At 42.3% G+C, this 18,134-nt stretch overlaps 1 long non-coding RNA gene across 1 annotated transcript; it reads left to right on the plus strand.

Annotated features, from left to right (window-relative positions):
- Positions 1-1,999: 1,999 nt before the first annotated feature.
- On the plus strand, positions 2,000-2,920 carry LOC136502883 (uncharacterized). Its single transcript, XR_010770738.1, has 5 exons — positions 2,000-2,140; positions 2,231-2,341; positions 2,448-2,510; positions 2,612-2,704; positions 2,786-2,920. It is a non-coding gene; the product is annotated as an uncharacterized lncRNA (long non-coding RNA).
- Positions 2,921-18,134: the final 15,214 nt, after the last annotated feature.

Genomic DNA, 18,134 nt, shown 5'->3' on the forward strand with positions numbered 1-18,134 from the left:
CCTTTTTACGAGTATGGCAACATAACTCATAGTCAATGGGAGGAGCTCGTGGCTGAGAAGACTTCAGAGGCATCATTGGCCCTTAGTGCCCGTAACAGCGAGCAGGCGAAGAAGAACCAACACTACCCTCGTCTAGGCCCCGGTGGCTACGCCGGCAAGCAAGAGTCCTTTAGGAAGATGGACGCAGAGGCCGAAGCTGCCGGGAATATGGAAGTGCCAAAGTTGAAGCCATGCCTTAAACAGTGGATATACGCGAGGAGTGTCGATTCATCCGGTAGTAGCCTCAAGTTTGCTAAGCCGGAGACCGGAGAGGTAGTATCAAAGATACTGAAACTTGCTGAAGACAAGGAGAAGGGCACATTCAACCCTTCCAGAGAGAGGGACGAGCTTACCGTTGCCTTGGGAAACCCCAAGCACACAGGACGCACCAGGGGGCTAGGGAAGAGGATGTCCTAGAAGCACGGATTCGTAGAGGAGAGGCACATGTACAAGAAACATGGCAGAGACCGAGAGTCTAATCTTAAACGCCAAGTGAAGGCTCTAGTTGAAAAGATGTTGGTGGAGAAAGGACTATCTATGATGGAGCCACAAACACCAATGGGGCCGCCCGGAGAACTGGCGGTAGTTGGCAGCCCTCCGGATGTTCCTAGCAGTCAAGGTTCCAATGCAACTGGAACCCCCGTCAATCGCATATAGGCGCCAACCAGTTGCAAATTGGTGGTTCCGATGGGCAGGCAAAACGTGATCATTGAGGTGGCAGCGGCGTGGCACATCCTCTGGGCGGCACGTGGCACAATAGGGACATCCCGCAGGACTACACTCGGGTCGAGGTGCATACCGTGAAGCCTGAGTTCATGACTTGGAAGATAGAACACCCTACTCTCGAGGGGCTCGTGTTACTCGGAGACGTCATGAACCAGTTCATCCTCTGGCACAGACGGGACATTGTATTGACCGAGTCTTCGCCAACTCCAACTGAAGTTCATCCTCTAGAGTGACCCGTCGAGGACGGGGAGGTATACTCACCGGCCCATGATCATGACCACCACACGTTAGAGACTTCTCCACCTCGTACCGAGCAAGGGCATGATGACATGCCACATCCTTCTCCACCTCGTATCGAGCATGGGCATGATGACATGCCACGTCCTTCTCCAGCTTGTACCGAGCAAAGGCATGATGAGATGCAACATCCTTCTCAACAAGCGTAGCCGATACATGAACAACTAGTGTCTCATGAACAGCAATTGTCTCGTGAACAGCCGATACGTGAAGAACAAGTGGCCCCTAGAGCAGGTGATGCACAAGTTGACAAGGACGTGCCCGAATGGGAAGCTCGAAACAAAATCCCAATCAAGATAAGGCCATCGTATGTGGGCATTAATGACATCTCGTCAGTGCATAAGTGGATGGCCCATGACCAGTTCAAGCCTAAGAACCAAGTAAAAGAATTCAGAGCACCAGCTTCTGAGGAGGGCACCACTAGCAAACTGCACAAATGGTTTAACAAGTATCCAGCTGTTGATAACCTCAAATGGTCAAATGATTGCCCGGATAAATATGAAAAAGGCAAGAACTTCCTACCAAACCGAGTCATACAGTGCTTGCCACGTGGAATGAGAAAGTTCCACGATTGGTACTTGCGTGCTCAGATAATAGATTTAGAAATCTTACAAGCATGGATCCCTGGCGGCACATTTGGAGCCCCAGGTGGGCAAATTGCCGTTGAGTTTAAGGATATCTAGGCATGCTTCCACCTCGGACGAATGGAAATGAATCTAATTCGCATATGGTGCCTGTAAGTCCTTGCCCTCTCGATATGATACGAATGTAATCTTTTAATTTTGTTATAACTAACCCGCGCCGTGATTTGTAGAATGCAAGCGGACTTTGTGAAAAAGAGGTCAGCTCTGAAACACGGGTATATAGACCCTTCACCTATAACATCAATAAATTTTAATTACCCTAAAGAGTGGAAACTAGATTGCAAAGAACTAAGAGCTGGAAAGACACTTAAGGAGAAAGAGGACATCAGGAACAAGAAAATATTGGAAGAGTCCCTCAAGGTTATGGCGAACATTGCCCTATGTTTTAAAAATCTTCAACAACACGATAATATATGGATACCATACCACTTCAAGTAAGTTCGACTGTATAGTTAACTTTGTTCAATATACTTTGTTCGATGCAAAAGAGCTTATGTGTTCCTTCTATGACTAAATTCATGCAGCGATCACTGGATTTGCATAGACGTCTGGCTCTCACATAGCATGGCATGGGTCTTTGATTCAGCGGATTTCCCAATCGAGACATACAAAGACTTCATAGCGATTGTCAAGACGTATACATATTGACAATCCTTATTTTAGCTACTATATTTGTATACATACTTGTAAGGTTCAATGTAGGATACTAACAAGTTGCATTTGCTAAAACCATTGGAACAGGGCATTCAGGCACTATGTCCAGGAACATAAGGGGAGGCATCATCCAAAAAGAAAGGAAAAGTTGTATGTCAAAACTCTATGTGCGGTGTCATTTACTTTGGTACTCCATATATTATGTGTCTGTCAATAGCATTACTTAACATCTCTATATGCAAAACACACAGTGCCCCAAGCAGAAGCCTGGGAGTCTACATTATGGATACTACACATGTATTATGATGAGTACCATCGGTGGCTACAACAGAAACCCCAATCTGGTAAGTTTGAACCTCTTCGCTGGTAGTATGAAAAGTTCACATATTTTGTGATATAGTAAACCTAAACTTGTTCTCTTGTAGTTGGAGAAAGATAAAGACACGAGAAGGAACCCATACAAGGATGACGAGCTCTTAGAGATGGTCGGTGACCTTTGTAACTTCATAATGGACCAGATTATGTATCATAAAGGCACTTACCATCATCTTCTTTCCGACTTAAGTAGTAATCCTCTATACCAACACCTTCGGGAGACTGATAGGCTAGCCCTAGGCTGTTGATGACAATGTGGACTTGTGGTATGGTTTGGATCAGACTTTGAAACGGTTTGGACTTTGTTTTACATGTGGACTTGTGGATTTCTTAATGGACTATGTTATAATGATGGACAAGTCTGCCTCCATTTGCTGCAGCACGAGTTGATATATGGATCTACCTATTATGCCTGGTCTATGAGACTGTTGCTGTAATTGTGTTTTGCTCTATTTTTTTTATGTGTGCTCAGGTTGTGGTGGACCTCCTTCCTTTACAGAACAAGAGGCTGCAGCTATATATATGTCCACTTTTGCTAGAACAGACCTTCTGAACTTGTGGTGCCGGAACTGGTAAGAAGAGCTGACTGGTGGTTAATTAGTATTTGTACTCAATATATGTCATGCTTCTTTTCTATTTTTTAAAAGAAATGTTTGGCTTTGGCCTACTAAAAGATTGGACATTGCAATTTCTCTTTTTGGCCTACTAAAGGAGTTGACTGGTGGTTAGTATTTCTAATTAGAGCTAAAGGTACAAAAAAATATTTAGGATATAAATATGGCATACATAATCAGTCCAAAAAAGTTATTGGCTTGCTTCAGCCTATGTCTTCCCCTATATACTCTTCCACAAGTGATTTTACTTTCAGCCAATTGCCTCATTATCTGCTCTTATACCTTTTTGTTTATTATCATACTTTATTCTAGCTCAGGAATTAATTGCCTGCCATGCTGTTTTTCACTCTACAGGATACGCTTGGAAATGAAGCATGATTGAATGCTGTGGCATTCTCTGGATGCTATATCTTGAGGCCATGGGCAATACATATTTGTCAATTATACTAAATGTAAGAGCTTATCTTCAAGCCGTAGGCAGTGCATATTTGAGAATTATACAAAATGTAAGAGCTTCTCATGGCCAGTTACATCTCAATTGATGATTATTTTTTATAATTTGTTGTTTTCAGTTTAGGTGTGCTTTGCTAGCTATTCCAAGTATTTATATTGCAAAAAAAAGTCAGCCTTTGTGTCTACCAACTGATTATGGGTGTTATTTTTATTGATATCATATCATCCATTATACTTTCTGTTATGAGAGATTTTTTTTTCTTGAAAACAAAAACTATGATGCCTGTTTTTGCAAGGGTAGTTGGAATTTAGAACTCGATGATACTCTGCTATAGTTCTGTCCTCCTTTTCCTTCTAATTTTTATTTTGCTTGGTGTTTGAAAGGGTTCAGAATTGAAAGCAACATAGTGCTTCTTGGCAGTTTTTTTTTTTTTAATTTCAGTTAATAACATCCACACACCAGAAACATATTGCTAGAGATTGGACCAAGCAGTTTGGATTGATGGGTGTTCTCTCCCCTCTCCTAATTTTGCCTTCCTTCAGTTGGAGGTTCTGTCCTGGGTGCATTGGTTGGTTCCAAGGTTGCATCTTCTTGGATCCTCATTCCTACCAATTCCTTTGGTGTTTATTTCAATTCTATTAACCTTGTCTCCATCCTTTGCAGTAATGGTGTGTTAGAATTGGCGCCATGATACTTCACCGGATCCACGGGGGATGACCTCTCTTGGGCGAGCGGGGTGTGGTGCCTCACCATCGAACAAGTACGACCTACACCCACCCTTCCAATTCCTTCTGCCATGGCTCTGCTTCCTTCGTTGTCAGTATATCTGTCTAGTAAATGAAGCTTCGCTGCTTGGGTGACAAGTTGATGCAATCTGTCAAGATTGGGCAGCCAATTCTTGCTCCGATTGAAATCTAGGGATTTGAGTTAGTACTTGGAATGTCAATGTTCTATACCAGTTTAGCTCCAGTATGCAGCACACTTGATATGGAATAGGATACTTACTCAATTTAGCTTTTGCCATGGCTTACATTTTTATGACTAAAGCAATCAAACAGACAGTTACTACTGGAAACATGAAACATTTGTATGCAAGCTGTGGGAGATGGGAACTGAGTGGAATTTTTTAGCGCTTTGCTAGCTTCACCGATGAACTGCCATTTTCATGCTACTAACCATAGATTAAAGCTGCAGATGTTGTGGCTTTTTAAGTTACTCTACAGTACTTCGTAGGGGCATGTCTCATACCTTAATGGAAGGACAAAAAAAGATGTCTTTCTCATTTACTTGCGTGTGGTACCGAGATACATGCTATCAGATTACATGTAGTGTGAGGGCATGGTCATAAAAAAAAGATTACGTGGTAGTTGCATGGGCTTAATCCAACTAGTAGCTTCATGTTGACCTGTTAGGAATGAAGCATTGAAAATTAAGTTTTTCCCCTGACTTTATTTGATAGACTTTTGTGAATTATGATTTGTGATGATGTTCTAAATAATGGTCTTGTGTTTGTGGATGTATATATGTATATTTGTGGCGGTCAGATTCGAATTTGAATTATATATATATATATATATATATATATGGTCAGATTTGAATTTGAATTATTTCTTTTTTGCTGGAAAATCCACTGTAGGGGCGGTTCTTGATTGAACCGCTCTTACAAATACACACAGCAGGGGCGGCTGGTGATACAGCCGCCCTTACATAAGTCCACTACAGGGGCGGCTGATATTACCAGCCGTCCTTACAGAGGGAACTGTAGGGGCGGCTGAAAACACCAGCCGCCCCTACAGAGGGCACTGCAGGGGCGGTCAGGAAACCGCCCCTACAGAGGCACTCTCTGTAGGAACACCCTGGGAAGGGCGGATGGCGCAGCCACCCCTACAGAGGCTCTAGAGCCGCCCTTACAGTTAACTTCTGTAGTAGTGTTTTCTTCATGTTTTCTTGTACATATGTCAAGTTTCTGGACTAGAGGTAGTCGTTGAATGTATATTTGTCTAAAACCAAACATATATTTATATGCATATGAAAGCGTCTAAAAACTAACATATATTTATATTCATATGAAAAGCACTAGTAAAGATTCGTAGTATGTGCTATAAACCGTTTGGGGAAAAAATAAGCATAGTAAATTTTTGGACAATACAAGCTCGCAACCTTCTGGACCTATAAATAAATAAAGAGTTAATTGGGCCAGTGGCCCTAAAAGTGTGTTACTTAGGTCCATGAATTTTAAAAATACATTTTTGTCCTTGAACTTGTTAAGTGATCGTCTTAACAAGTTTGAGGGCCGTTGGTGCATTTAACTCATAAATAAATAATATGACACATCTATGATAGCTCCTCATCACACACACAAATTCTCATACCCGAACCAGCAAACTTTATGCATTTGTGACAAGGGTTAAGTCACGTCTATAATGAGAGATCAGATATAGTACTTAACTAGACTATTCCTTTTGTTCATGAGTGTAATGACTTAATAGCTTTGTTAAAAGTATGTTTGGTTCAACCCTGAGTTGTGAATTGTTGAGTTGTGAGCTATGAAAAAGTGGATGTGAGTTAATTATGTGCTGTGAAAAATTGTAACCTATTTAGTTAAAACAACTATGAAACATACCCTATCTCTTTATCTCCCTTCAAACAACTATAAAATGTCTCTCTATTTTCATCCATTTGAAAAAAAGAAAGCTAAAAGTCACAGACAAGGTCTAAGGTGCTACGAAAATTGTACTACATGAAAGCAACTGCTTCTGAAAAAATATTTTCTGTTCTACCTGTTTGGTTAGCGTCCTTTTTTTTGCCATGAGAAGCATTTTTCAAAAGTTGAACCAAATACAGCCAAGACATACACATATTGTATTAAAGATAGAGGGAATAGACACATATGCCCCTTGATAGAAGGGCCCGAATCCTAGTTGTTGCCTTAATTGTAGCCCGATTTGTTGGATAGCCCCTTTAGAGGACAAGAGATCACCCGAGAGATAATGTGGATTTGCATGATTTGTTTAATTAATTTATTGTATGGTTCTGGTGCCAAAAAAATACTTATATTTATGTTCAAAAAAATATTTATATTTGTGAACAAATTTTAGACGCCTGAACTTTCTTATGCCTGTGAAGGAATGCCTTATTGTTGAACCTCGTCCCGAAATTGAAATGCTAGTCTCATACCCCTTTATTACATAGAGATCGTTCACAGTTCAATTTTAAGGATACTTATAGTGGGAGTATCATGTACATTTGTTAGATACCATGATACTCCTATAATATTTTCTTATGTGTCAAAATAATTAGAGGGAGTGAGAATAAAGTTGTATCTCCATGAATCTACAACATATCGATACTATGAAAAGAATTAATTATTTTGATAATATTAGATATTGATACGATACTACTCTCTCCATTCCAAATCATAAGACGTTTTGGTATTTCTAGATACATAGATTTTGCTATGCATCCAAAATAATTAGAGGAGGGAGTGAGAATAAAGTTATATCTCCATGAATATATGACATATCAATACTATGAAAAGAATTAATTATTTTGATAATATTAGATACTGATATGATACAGCTCCCTCTATTCTAAATTATAAGACATTTTGACATTTCTAGATACATGGATTTTGCTAGCATCTAAATATATACTTATGTTTAGATACATAGTAAAATCAATGGATCTAAAAAAGCCAAAATGTCTTATAATTTGGAATGCAGGTAGTATATGGCGTTCCCTATCCACAGTATCATATTCTCATATCCAAGGTTGACATATCACATGGAGGCTATTAAATTATTAAGAAAAAACAACATGTAATGTAGAGTACTTTCTATGCCTTGAAATATAAGATATCTAAGAATTTAAATTGTCCTAAACTATAAATAATTCTAGATGAAGTAACTCCAACTCAATTTTAAAAGTCAGCGTTCACATTCATACCTATTATACCTGTTATTAATGTATACCACTAACCTACGTATAGTCACAAAAGGAATAAATGTGCTATTTATTTTACAACATAATATATCCTAAAATTCTTAGGATACCTTATAAGGACGAATGGAGTAGTACCATATCACTGTGCCCTTGTTTAGTTCCAAAAAATTTTCTTAAAAAGTGCTACAGTACCCATCACATCGAATCTTGCGATACGTGCATGGAGCATTAAATGTAGACGAAAAAAAACTAATTGCACAGTTTGGTTGGAAATTGCGAGACGAACGTTTTGAGCCTAATTAGTCCATGATTGAACACTAATTGCTAAATAAAAACGAAAGGGCTACAGTAGCCCAAATTCTAAAATTCAGCCAACTAAACACGCGTTGTGTCCAACTGTCAAAGTAATTAATAGTTGTGGGTTTGATATATTGAATCTAATGCCAAAATACTGGATTTCCTTCTCTATCAATGTTTAGTTATGTTGGCACATGAAGAAAAGCATCCTATATTATCATATAATAAACGCATGAAGTGCTTTCCATTCATAAATTAGGTTCTTGTTCCCATATATGTCTCTATAGTGTATATTAATATCTATGCCATTGTATACCTTTATACAAATATAAAAACAAATTTGCTATCTCAGCAAAAACCATGGACAATATGTCTCTTCGTGGACGCATACATGCGGTCCTCTCTGACTCGGCATTTTGACGTGCCGACAGGTGGACTCGCTGTACGGCACCCACCTCCCCTCACGCTCGGAACTCACAAGTGTCGCCTCCACTGCTTTCTGCATGTTCGCGCCTGCATGGCCCCCTGCCGGTGGCGGCAGAGCACAGGCACAGGTCACCATGACCCTATCGGCGAAGCGCACGGTCCTGTTCGCTCATCGGTACTTTTTCAGCCAACGAACAGTATTTTTCTCTTACAACAAATCAGTCAATAGTACTTTCGATTATGGCTTATCATCCACAACGCCTATTGGCTCTACCTCTCCGGCCGCCCACATGTCGGCATCAAGCACTACCATTCTAAGGACATCCTCCTTCTCCTCTCCATCGACGGACCACTCGCGGTCGATGGTGGTGATCGGCTAGCAGGCTACTCCTTCCCCTTGCCGCTTACATGTGTGAGGCCCGATCTAGCAACCCATTGGCTCAATCTGGTAGCTTGACCCCCATATTTGGCAGACAGGCACCTCGGTCTGATCCAGTGGTCGAGTCATGTCTTTAATTATTATTTAGAGACGCGAGTTGTTGGCCCATCTCTGACGTAATGTATTCTTTGTACATTTTTGGCATAGTGTTTCATCTTTCTCGGTCTCATATATGTGCACACAAGAACTAACCATTTAAGAGGAGTTAATCTCCGGTCATATTTCCATGCTGAATTAATCTTATTCCGTCCATCAGTTGTTACAAGATTTGGAATTTATTTGAAACAAGGTCGAGATAAGCTCAATTAAATCAAATAATGATATAGTTATGTCATTGGCTCTGTTCGCTTGGCTTATCAGCCATGGTTGGGACGTGTTAAGAAAACCGTGCAACAAGTTGTACATTCTATTTCTATGCACTAGCGTGTTTACCAATAACATTTATATAAACATATTATCTTATAAATAATAAAAGAGTTATTATATATTACAAAATTTTAGATGTGGATAGCTAAAACTAAACTAAACTAAACTATATTTATGATCTGACCCGAGGAGGAAGTATCTAAGCCAAGGCATGGGAAGGTGGAAAGCTGCTCAAGGACAAGTAAAAGCTTGTCCCATTCTGCAACTCTGCAATGCAAATGTAGCGGCCTCCCCTCCAGCAATGGTAATCATCATCTTTAAGCAATGGACTAATAAATATACCGCTGCGATCTTCCAGATACACATCAGTTTAACTTAACCTTGTCATCAGATTGAAAAGAACAAGACAATGCAGTGCTAGATATGAATCCGCATCTAAAACATGTGGCCCGGCCCTTGTCACCAAACAGATTAACAGAGGTCAAGATCGCCTGATGATTCACTGCTACAGAAAATAAATCCTGTGAATTAGGGACGAGGACTGGGGGGTGTCGATGCGGCCACTGGCCACACTGTAGCCTGTAGCTGCTGGGTACATTTTGGGCGAGCGAGCAGAGCAGCTCTCTTCTGCACAAAAAAAAAAAAAAAAAAAAGAGATACGAGGGTCTTTTGCCGCGCTCCCGCCTTAGGCGCTTACACAGACACGAGCACGACGAATGCACGCGCGGCCCGCCTGCCTTGCAGAGTTGCGATCGCAGGAATCCGTGCTCCAGGTTGGACGATTGGGCTGCAAGCGTGGCTGTTGGGCTGCGTGACAGACAGCCTATGGGCTGAGTGGTTGAGCCAGATGGCGTGCACATGTTTGGGCCTTAAAGAGTGCACAAGAGATGTCAACACGGGACTCGATTTTGTTTGGACCCTCACGGAGTCATGGCGCCGATACACTTGGGGGGCAACGTGGCACTTTTCTTTTTCTTTTGGCAGGAACTCGATCCGTACGGTACTATGATAATGATGACTAGGGAATGCTTTGGAATGTGGAAACACTATCAGTGATGGTGCAGCACTGTGGATGTGGATGCAGCAGCTCATGGGCCAGTTGGTAGTAGTGGAGGCCTGCTGCTCCGTTCGGCCATGGCAGTGGTGCTACCAAATGTGGGCTCTACGTGGGCCTCACGGCCTGTCCCCGGTGCTGCGCTGGAGAGAGAACTGCAGCAGTGGATGCGGATGGCCGCCTGCGACTGCGAGGGACCATCTGCAGCTGCAGCTGCAGCCCATGGATGGGAATTGCAGAAGGTATGGGACAGGAGGCATGAACCCAAAGCGAAATCATTTTTGCTTCGTTTTCCCATCATTAATTAAAAAAAAGCATTGCAGCAGCAGGCAGTATGTTCTTTACTCGCATTAATTAAATTCAAGTCATGGCTGGTCTGGTCTGCGACGAGTAGCCGCCGAGATCCTCCCATCGAAAGTGACGGCACCTGCTGCACCTCACGAATCATCGCCGTGTTACGGTGGGCTAATTTGTTGCGAGAGAAAAATATTGATCATCGACCTGGAGCGTTAGAATGGGCGTGATGGCAACGACCGACAAATGGGGTGGCGAGTGATCTCCTTTCCAGGCGCGAGATCTGTCCAGAGATGACGCCGCCGCACTTTTGCCCTTTAATCCACTGCTCTGCTCATCAGGGCGCCCGCCGATGGGATCTTGTTCTCGGACGCGACTGTTCATTCATTGACGTGTCTGTGTTTTTTGTTCCCCTTCCCTTTTACCTATACACTGCTTGGTTTCTAAAGTTACCGTTACCAGGAAATTAAATTGTTTGTGATTGCGTGGGAGTAACGAACTAACAATAGATCTGCTACTGAATCGTCGCGACGTGACACGTACAATACTTTCGGTATTAGTAGTGGTGGCCATGGCCAAAGTTTTCAAAGGTTGATTGCGTGCGTGCGGCTCTTGTGACGATATCTGCTTTGCACTGGAGCTACTAGTATTATACTAGAATATATCTTGGTCGTGTATACTTTGAGGTTTGGAAAGTAGGGGATTCCGACAGGGAAAAAAAATAATGCCTCTGCTTGAAAGAAAACTAGTGGGTGCATTCAGTGTAGATTTTTTAGGCTATGCAGATGTGGCTCTAAATAGAGAAGAGAATTGCCATCTACTCCCTCCGTCCCAAAGCACAAGTCGTTACAACTTTTTTGTAGAGTCAAAGCATCTCAAGTTTGACCAAATTTATATAATGAAATTTTAACATTTATAATACCAAATAAGTATCGTTAGATTTTTTATTAATTATATTTTTGTAGTATACCTATTTGATGTCATAAATCTTTGTAACTCTCTTTATAATTTTGATCAAACTTGAGTTATTTTGAACTCTCAAAAAACGTTAGAATGACTCGTAATTTGGAACGGAGGGAGTACTGTAACCAGCCACTGTCACACCAAAACGTTAACAGCTTCGATCATCTGAAGTACAAACACCATGCATGGTAATCCATTGGCTGACAGTTCATGTGGGCACTAGCAAGTAGCAAGGCATACTATAGATATGTGGACATAGCTACTGATAAGGCGTGAACTGAAGAGAGTATGGAGGAGAAAGATAGTACTGAAGGATGACATAGGCACGTAGATTAACATTGATTAGGGAGGTTTGGACCTCGATGAGCCACCAAGATGCGTATTACTACAGTAATAGTTTAGGGACTTAGCTTATATTGAATTTGTGGACAAAGTATGGAACCTACGGTGCATCTCACTCATTTGAAAAAGAGTTAAATGCACCGTAGGTCCATTAACTTTTGGTGGTGTGTCATCCAGGTCCATCAACTTTCAAACTGTATTTTTGGGTCCATTAACTTTTGGTGGTATGTCATCTAGGTCCATCAACTTTTAAATTGTATTTTTTGGTCCCTAAACTTTTTAACTGGCCGTAGGCCCATACCTATTCGTTTAGCGAATAGATCTGACATGGCACGGTAAAAAACAGCCACCGTGGAGCACATGATGCTGGTCGTGGAGGCACGTGCCAGGTTGCGGCTACAGGCACGCCGCAGGCTAAGCCTATCCGATGACCGAACGGGCTCGGCGGCCAACGGACGGGCTGGCAGTGCTTCTCGGCGAAGCCAGCCAGCCGGGCGGCCTCGACCTACGCCTCGGTCGTGCATGCCGCCGTCGTTGGTGTGGCGAGGTGCACCCAACAGGGGTACGTGCGGGCCCCTAGGGGCGACCTCCAACCCCTAGGCCTCTACATCCCAGGGCCACGGGTGGAGGCCTCCGCATCCCTGTGGCAGCTCCCAGCCGTTGGGCGCTGGTTGCAGAATGCAGGTGGCCGCTGCTGTTGGCGACGGAAGCTGTCGTTGCGGCCGGCGCCGTGGGTGCGCGAGCAGCATCTTCTAGGATGAAAATCCTTCTTGAGTGCTCTTACAATGACGATGGCGTGTGCGGATGTCAGTCCCCTTGCTAAAGGTGTCACTGGAGTGCTCAAGTTGCCCTGCTCCGCCCTAAAAGCTCTAGCTCCGCTGCTCAACTCCGGCTTTGACTCGTTGTCTACATGTCTCGGGGCGAAAGCCCTTACGAGCCTGGTGCTTCGGTTATCGATGATGACGTCCGTGGACGTCATTCCCCTTTTTGAAGGCATCGACACAAGCACGCTTGCTTGATCTTGCTCCCCTCTTGGAGCCCGACACGACCTTGTGCTCTCTTCCACCCTTTGTGCCTCCTTGATCCTTGCTCCCCTCTTGGACGAGACTGGCCCCTGGCTGTTAGTCGTTGCCGATGTTTCGACGAGTGTCCTCCTCTGGCATCTCTGCTTCGTCGGCGCTCTCCTTGATGGTGCCAGAAAATCTAATGCCGGGTTGTGTTTCCACCGCTGCTGCCATTCCCCTCCAAGGTTTCCTCCCCGTGGACAGCGTTGAATGGTGGTACGTGGGCCTGGATGTGCTGTAGGTGTCACCATCAGCTTCAAAGGAGGTCGTCGTGTCCGTGATCTTGGGCTTGCGTGTCCGTCACCACTCTTAGTCCCCATTCCACTAGTTGGTCCTCAGATGGAGGGTGGCAGCGGAGCGGCGTAGCTACAAGGAGTGGTGCAGGGCACAATGGCCACAGTGAAGCCGGCGAGTATGCTGTTCGGCGGTGGTGCCAATCGACCATTGGTTGGGGTCTTTCGGCTTGCGCCGTCTAGGCTTATCCTTGAGTCCTCATGTTGGTTCTTCTTGTTGTTTCTGTTAATTGTTGTGTGTTGTTGGCGCTGTTGTAATCTCTCCCTCCCCCATTGTACTTCTCTGGACTCATTGTATCTGGATTGGCACCACGCCCTTCCACCTCCCGGCTTGCCGGCATCTGTGAAATAAAAATTCAGGTGGGGATAATTCATCCCCCGGTGGCCTTTCAAAAAATAAGAGAAAAATCGGATTCTTTTATCGGAATGGGCAGCCCGGTCCAATAACCCCAATGAACAACAAACTTGAGCCAGACTCATCTATGCCTCGCTCGACTTTAATATTGAGAAATGATTGACCTAAAGGTTTGGGGTAAGACCATTTTTCAAGGTCACAAATTTATGCTTAAGGCCATCCAATAAATAATGCAGGCCTGCTTTCTTAGATTGAGCCATGGTAGCACCAAGCTAAATATGGTCAGGTCTACTCCCTTTAGTCATAAGTATTTCGATTTAGATTGGAGCATAAAAATCGTACAACTAATTTTTTCTTGAAAACTACTCTGTCAGATATATGTTGAATGTGTGTACAATTTGGTTATGCTACTACTTGAATTGTATTGGGGACTAGGATAGAGTTGGAGTGAAACTCTGTATCCTAGGGGGGCCATAAATATGAAGACACCATTATTATACCAATGAGGCAACTTGGCGACTGGTATGGATAGCGATGAGGCTGTGTCTGGATGTCTTATGGGCGAAGCGCCTATAGTCATGCTCCGAAGATGTAGACAGATCATCGAACCTCGTTAAAAAAACACCGTGCCTTGGTGTCACCTCACTTCTAACCATTGTATGATTTGAGGCTACGCAGCATATGGATTGCCATATCTGCTTCTCCTAGAGAAAACTTATGGATAGGAAATCAGTAACAAAAGTAGAAGGGAAAAAAAGGAAAGGATCAAAAGAGATGAGATGAGAGGAAGTCATAATAAGAGGAGCAAAACTATAGAGCTGTGCTTGATTGGGGACGTTTAGCTGGTACCAACCATCGGCTGCCCTCACTCTTATACGCCTGTCACCCTGCCATGGCGCCTTTGTTGTCATGGCCACCTTTCTTGCCGTCCATGATTAGGGATTAAATCGATATGGGGCAGCAAACAAGAACAAAGAGGAGGAGCCAACATCGCAATCGTCACCATGGAGCACCACAGCAGAGACCACACTGTCTAGGCGGGCACACATGCCACATGGATCCCCCCTGCCACCATGACCAGCAACTGTATACTATGCTCCTGCTTGCTTTCGCCTACTCTTCTTGCTCCATCTTTTACATTTCGTTTCTACCCTAGAGCTTAGCTAGGGTTTTATGGTTATCATTTGCTAAAGCCTTATCATGGTCACACTTCATGTAAAAAAACCCTCCTATATCATAAGGCAGTCTTTTGGGGAGTAGGATTATCATATCACTACCCATTATCAATCTGGGTGGAAATTATCACTTTGAGGCTCAAACAGAGTAAAAGTAAAATTTTGGTTAGAGCAAACCATGATCAAGCTGAATGGAAATTATCTCTTTGAAGTCTGAATAGAGTAAATAAAATTATGCAACACAAACCTACACAATGAACGAATTGATGCATCACTGAGAATAGACAAAATGGTATACTAAGTAGAGAGTGAGACAACAGGGGACCCAATTTCCCTGATACCACTGCTGATGCATGTGTTCCCCTTTCTTGAGGCCAATACACATGGTAATAGCAGCATCAGATCTCAGTGTGGGGCAAACCAAAACAAGTCATGCTTCAAATCAAAGGAACTGTTGCCCTCTTGCCTAGGGCTCTTACAGCTGGTATTATTTGCAAGACGCCAAGGTCAAGATTCTCATACAGATTGCGTCCTGTAGTGGGTTGGTGCCTTTTTCTGTTTTTCATCTCACTCATCCTGCACAGTTATCTGCCCTTCCAAACCAACTTCGTATTCGCTCTGATATTTAGGCACAAATTCTTTTCTGACTGGGAGGGGTATTTGTGCTAAGCTTAACGGTCAAAAAGGAGAATGATCTTATTCTGTATTTTTTTTGCTGTTCTTCTGTGATGTTGTTAAAATCAACCAAATATGTATCTCTAAAAAAAGTTTCAAATATGCATCACTCTTGCCATGTTTTCTAAGGTTTTTTCTGAGCTGATGTCACTCTTTTTTCTTGATTGTGTGATCTCACTCTCCAAATATATGTGACCTTTTAGGTATTTGTCCGATTGATGATCTCATCTCATTCGTTCTCACCTAAACGAGTCGCTGATTATCCAACTTCCGGTACCCAACTTCATGACGCCAAAGAACGAAGGTGACCGTCTAATTTGGGCTCTACCTTGGATCCAATCCAACTGAATGATAAGCTGACACGTATGAAACTGAACCATTCCAGCCCAAAGCAGCTTTGGCTTCTTGTTCCATGATGTGACTAAACTCAAATAAACGTCCTTGTTTGTGCTCTAGTGGAGCACTTCTAGAAGCGACAGCTTCATCCATATATCCACATCAAGAGGAGGAGTAGGATTAGTCTGCAAGCCTCCACTAATGAGTCAGCACAAATCTTCGGATTAATGCTTCGTTTATCTCTTGGATTGGATTTGGCCACCACCTCTCATCTTAATAAACAAATGCAATCGAAATACCACACGTTCAAGGACGATGGATATGTTTTGTTTCAGTTCCCTTCCAGAAGAGGGATGTATGGGTTAAAGCTTAAAAAGGCTTTGATTTCGATGCTTCCAAACTGTTAAAAAAAACAAAACTGGTTAATTTTTGTCCTGAGGCTTTTGGCTTTCTGACTGAGGCCTTGTTTAGATTTCATCAAAGTTCCAAGTTTTTTCACTCTCTCTCCATCACATCAATTTTTAGCCGCTTGCATGGAGTATTAAATGTAGGTAAAAAAAATAACTAATTACACAGTTTAGTTGGAAATCACGAGATGAATCTTTTGAGCCTAGTTGGTCCACAATTGGACAATATTTGCCAAATAAGACGAAAGTGGTACTATTCATTAGGTTGAAAAAAGTTTCAATCTAAACGAGGCCTGAAATGGAGAAGCAACAAACTTGGACCGGGGCTCGAGTAACACTGTTGTAGCTGTGAACTCCAGCACAGAGACTGCCCTTTGCCTCTGGTCTCTGGATGGAACTTTTTCTTGTGTTTTCCAGCCCCTGTGTTCAGGCTTCAGTCTGAAACTCTGAATGGATAGTAGTGTGTACTAGTGTAGATAGTGATGATTGTAGAATGCAGGAATGTTCACATGGAAGTACTCCTCTTGCAGTTGCCGTCTTAACTATCCATAAACATAGGGGATCAATAACAAATAAATAAAGAAAACCTTGATTTATTATAATGGATGAACAGCTGCAAGATCTGAAAACCAAACAGCAAAAGCCAAATCCTTCTCTCAGAATGAAAGGCCAAGATCAAACTATGTGATATAATAGCATATCTTTCTAACAAAAAGCAGGGTCAGTCAGACTTCCATTCAAAAAACACCTAAAAGATCTCACAAAGCACCTCATTATGAAATGCCCCTGCAAAAAGATAGCAAATAAAAAAAAGAGGTGCTAAGTGTACACCTCTGATGCGGCTATGCCAGCTGACAATGGGTCCCAGTGCAGGCAGAATATTTTCAGGCCCACCCACCAGCGTCTGCGGGGATCAGGACATGTCCAACCATGACAGTGAGAGAAGCTAGCAGGATTATTTTAATATAAGTAACTATTTTTACAGACAGTACTAGTACGTCGTAGCTAACACAGCCTTTGGAAAATGTTTCAATTAGGCTAAGAGAAGACAGGCTCTGCCATCTGATTGTTTACTTCTCTGCCTTTTGCCCCCTCAGTAAAAAAAATATATTTAATATGCCTGTTAATTTAGAATTACCCCACCACTTCCCTCAAAAGAATACACGACCACATAATTGTACTCCATGCCCACCTTTTAAAGGCCCATATTGGCACGGCTGCAATTGTCCAGCAACCTCGAGGGCATATCTGTAATTCCCGTATAAATCTGGTACACGACATTCCATTTGTTGGATTAGCTTACATTATCCTATTTGTCTTCTTTTGAATGGTTCTCAATTTAGTATGTAAAGCTTTTAAAAAGGAATTGCTACTTGGCGTGATTTAAAAAAGGATTGCTACTTGGCAAATGTGACGAAAGCTTTGTAATGTCATTTTGCTTTTAGCATAAGAGAACTGCATCTTGTTTGTTTGGGCTTGTTTGGCTTATAATCCGTACTTTTTTAGCCAACGAACAATATTTTTCTCTCACACCAAATCAGTCAACAATACTTTCAGCCATGGCTTATCAGCCAAATAAACCCAAACAAATAGGTCACTAGTAGAAAAATAATTCTTGAAAAGAAAGAATTAGAAGAACAATGGCTATCGTTTTCTCATCATGATTGTAGTACAATATAGTACTATCCTGCGTACAACTCAAAATTTATATAGATAGTTCCATATCTAGGATCTTCCTCCTATCTACTCTTTTCATTTTTTATCTGAATTTTGTTTTAAAGGGAAAGATACTTAAATTCTAAACTTTTCTTTAGTTCATTTTGTCTAATGCCATCTTATTATCTGTCCCTAAATAGAAACGATGGCAAACTAATTGGTCTTTACATCAGTTGATGAAAGAGAC

The sequence above is a fragment of the Miscanthus floridulus genome, chromosome 14, assembly GCF_019320115.1.
Source record: "Miscanthus floridulus cultivar M001 chromosome 14, ASM1932011v1, whole genome shotgun sequence".
Taxonomy (NCBI): domain Eukaryota; kingdom Viridiplantae; phylum Streptophyta; class Magnoliopsida; order Poales; family Poaceae; genus Miscanthus; species Miscanthus floridulus.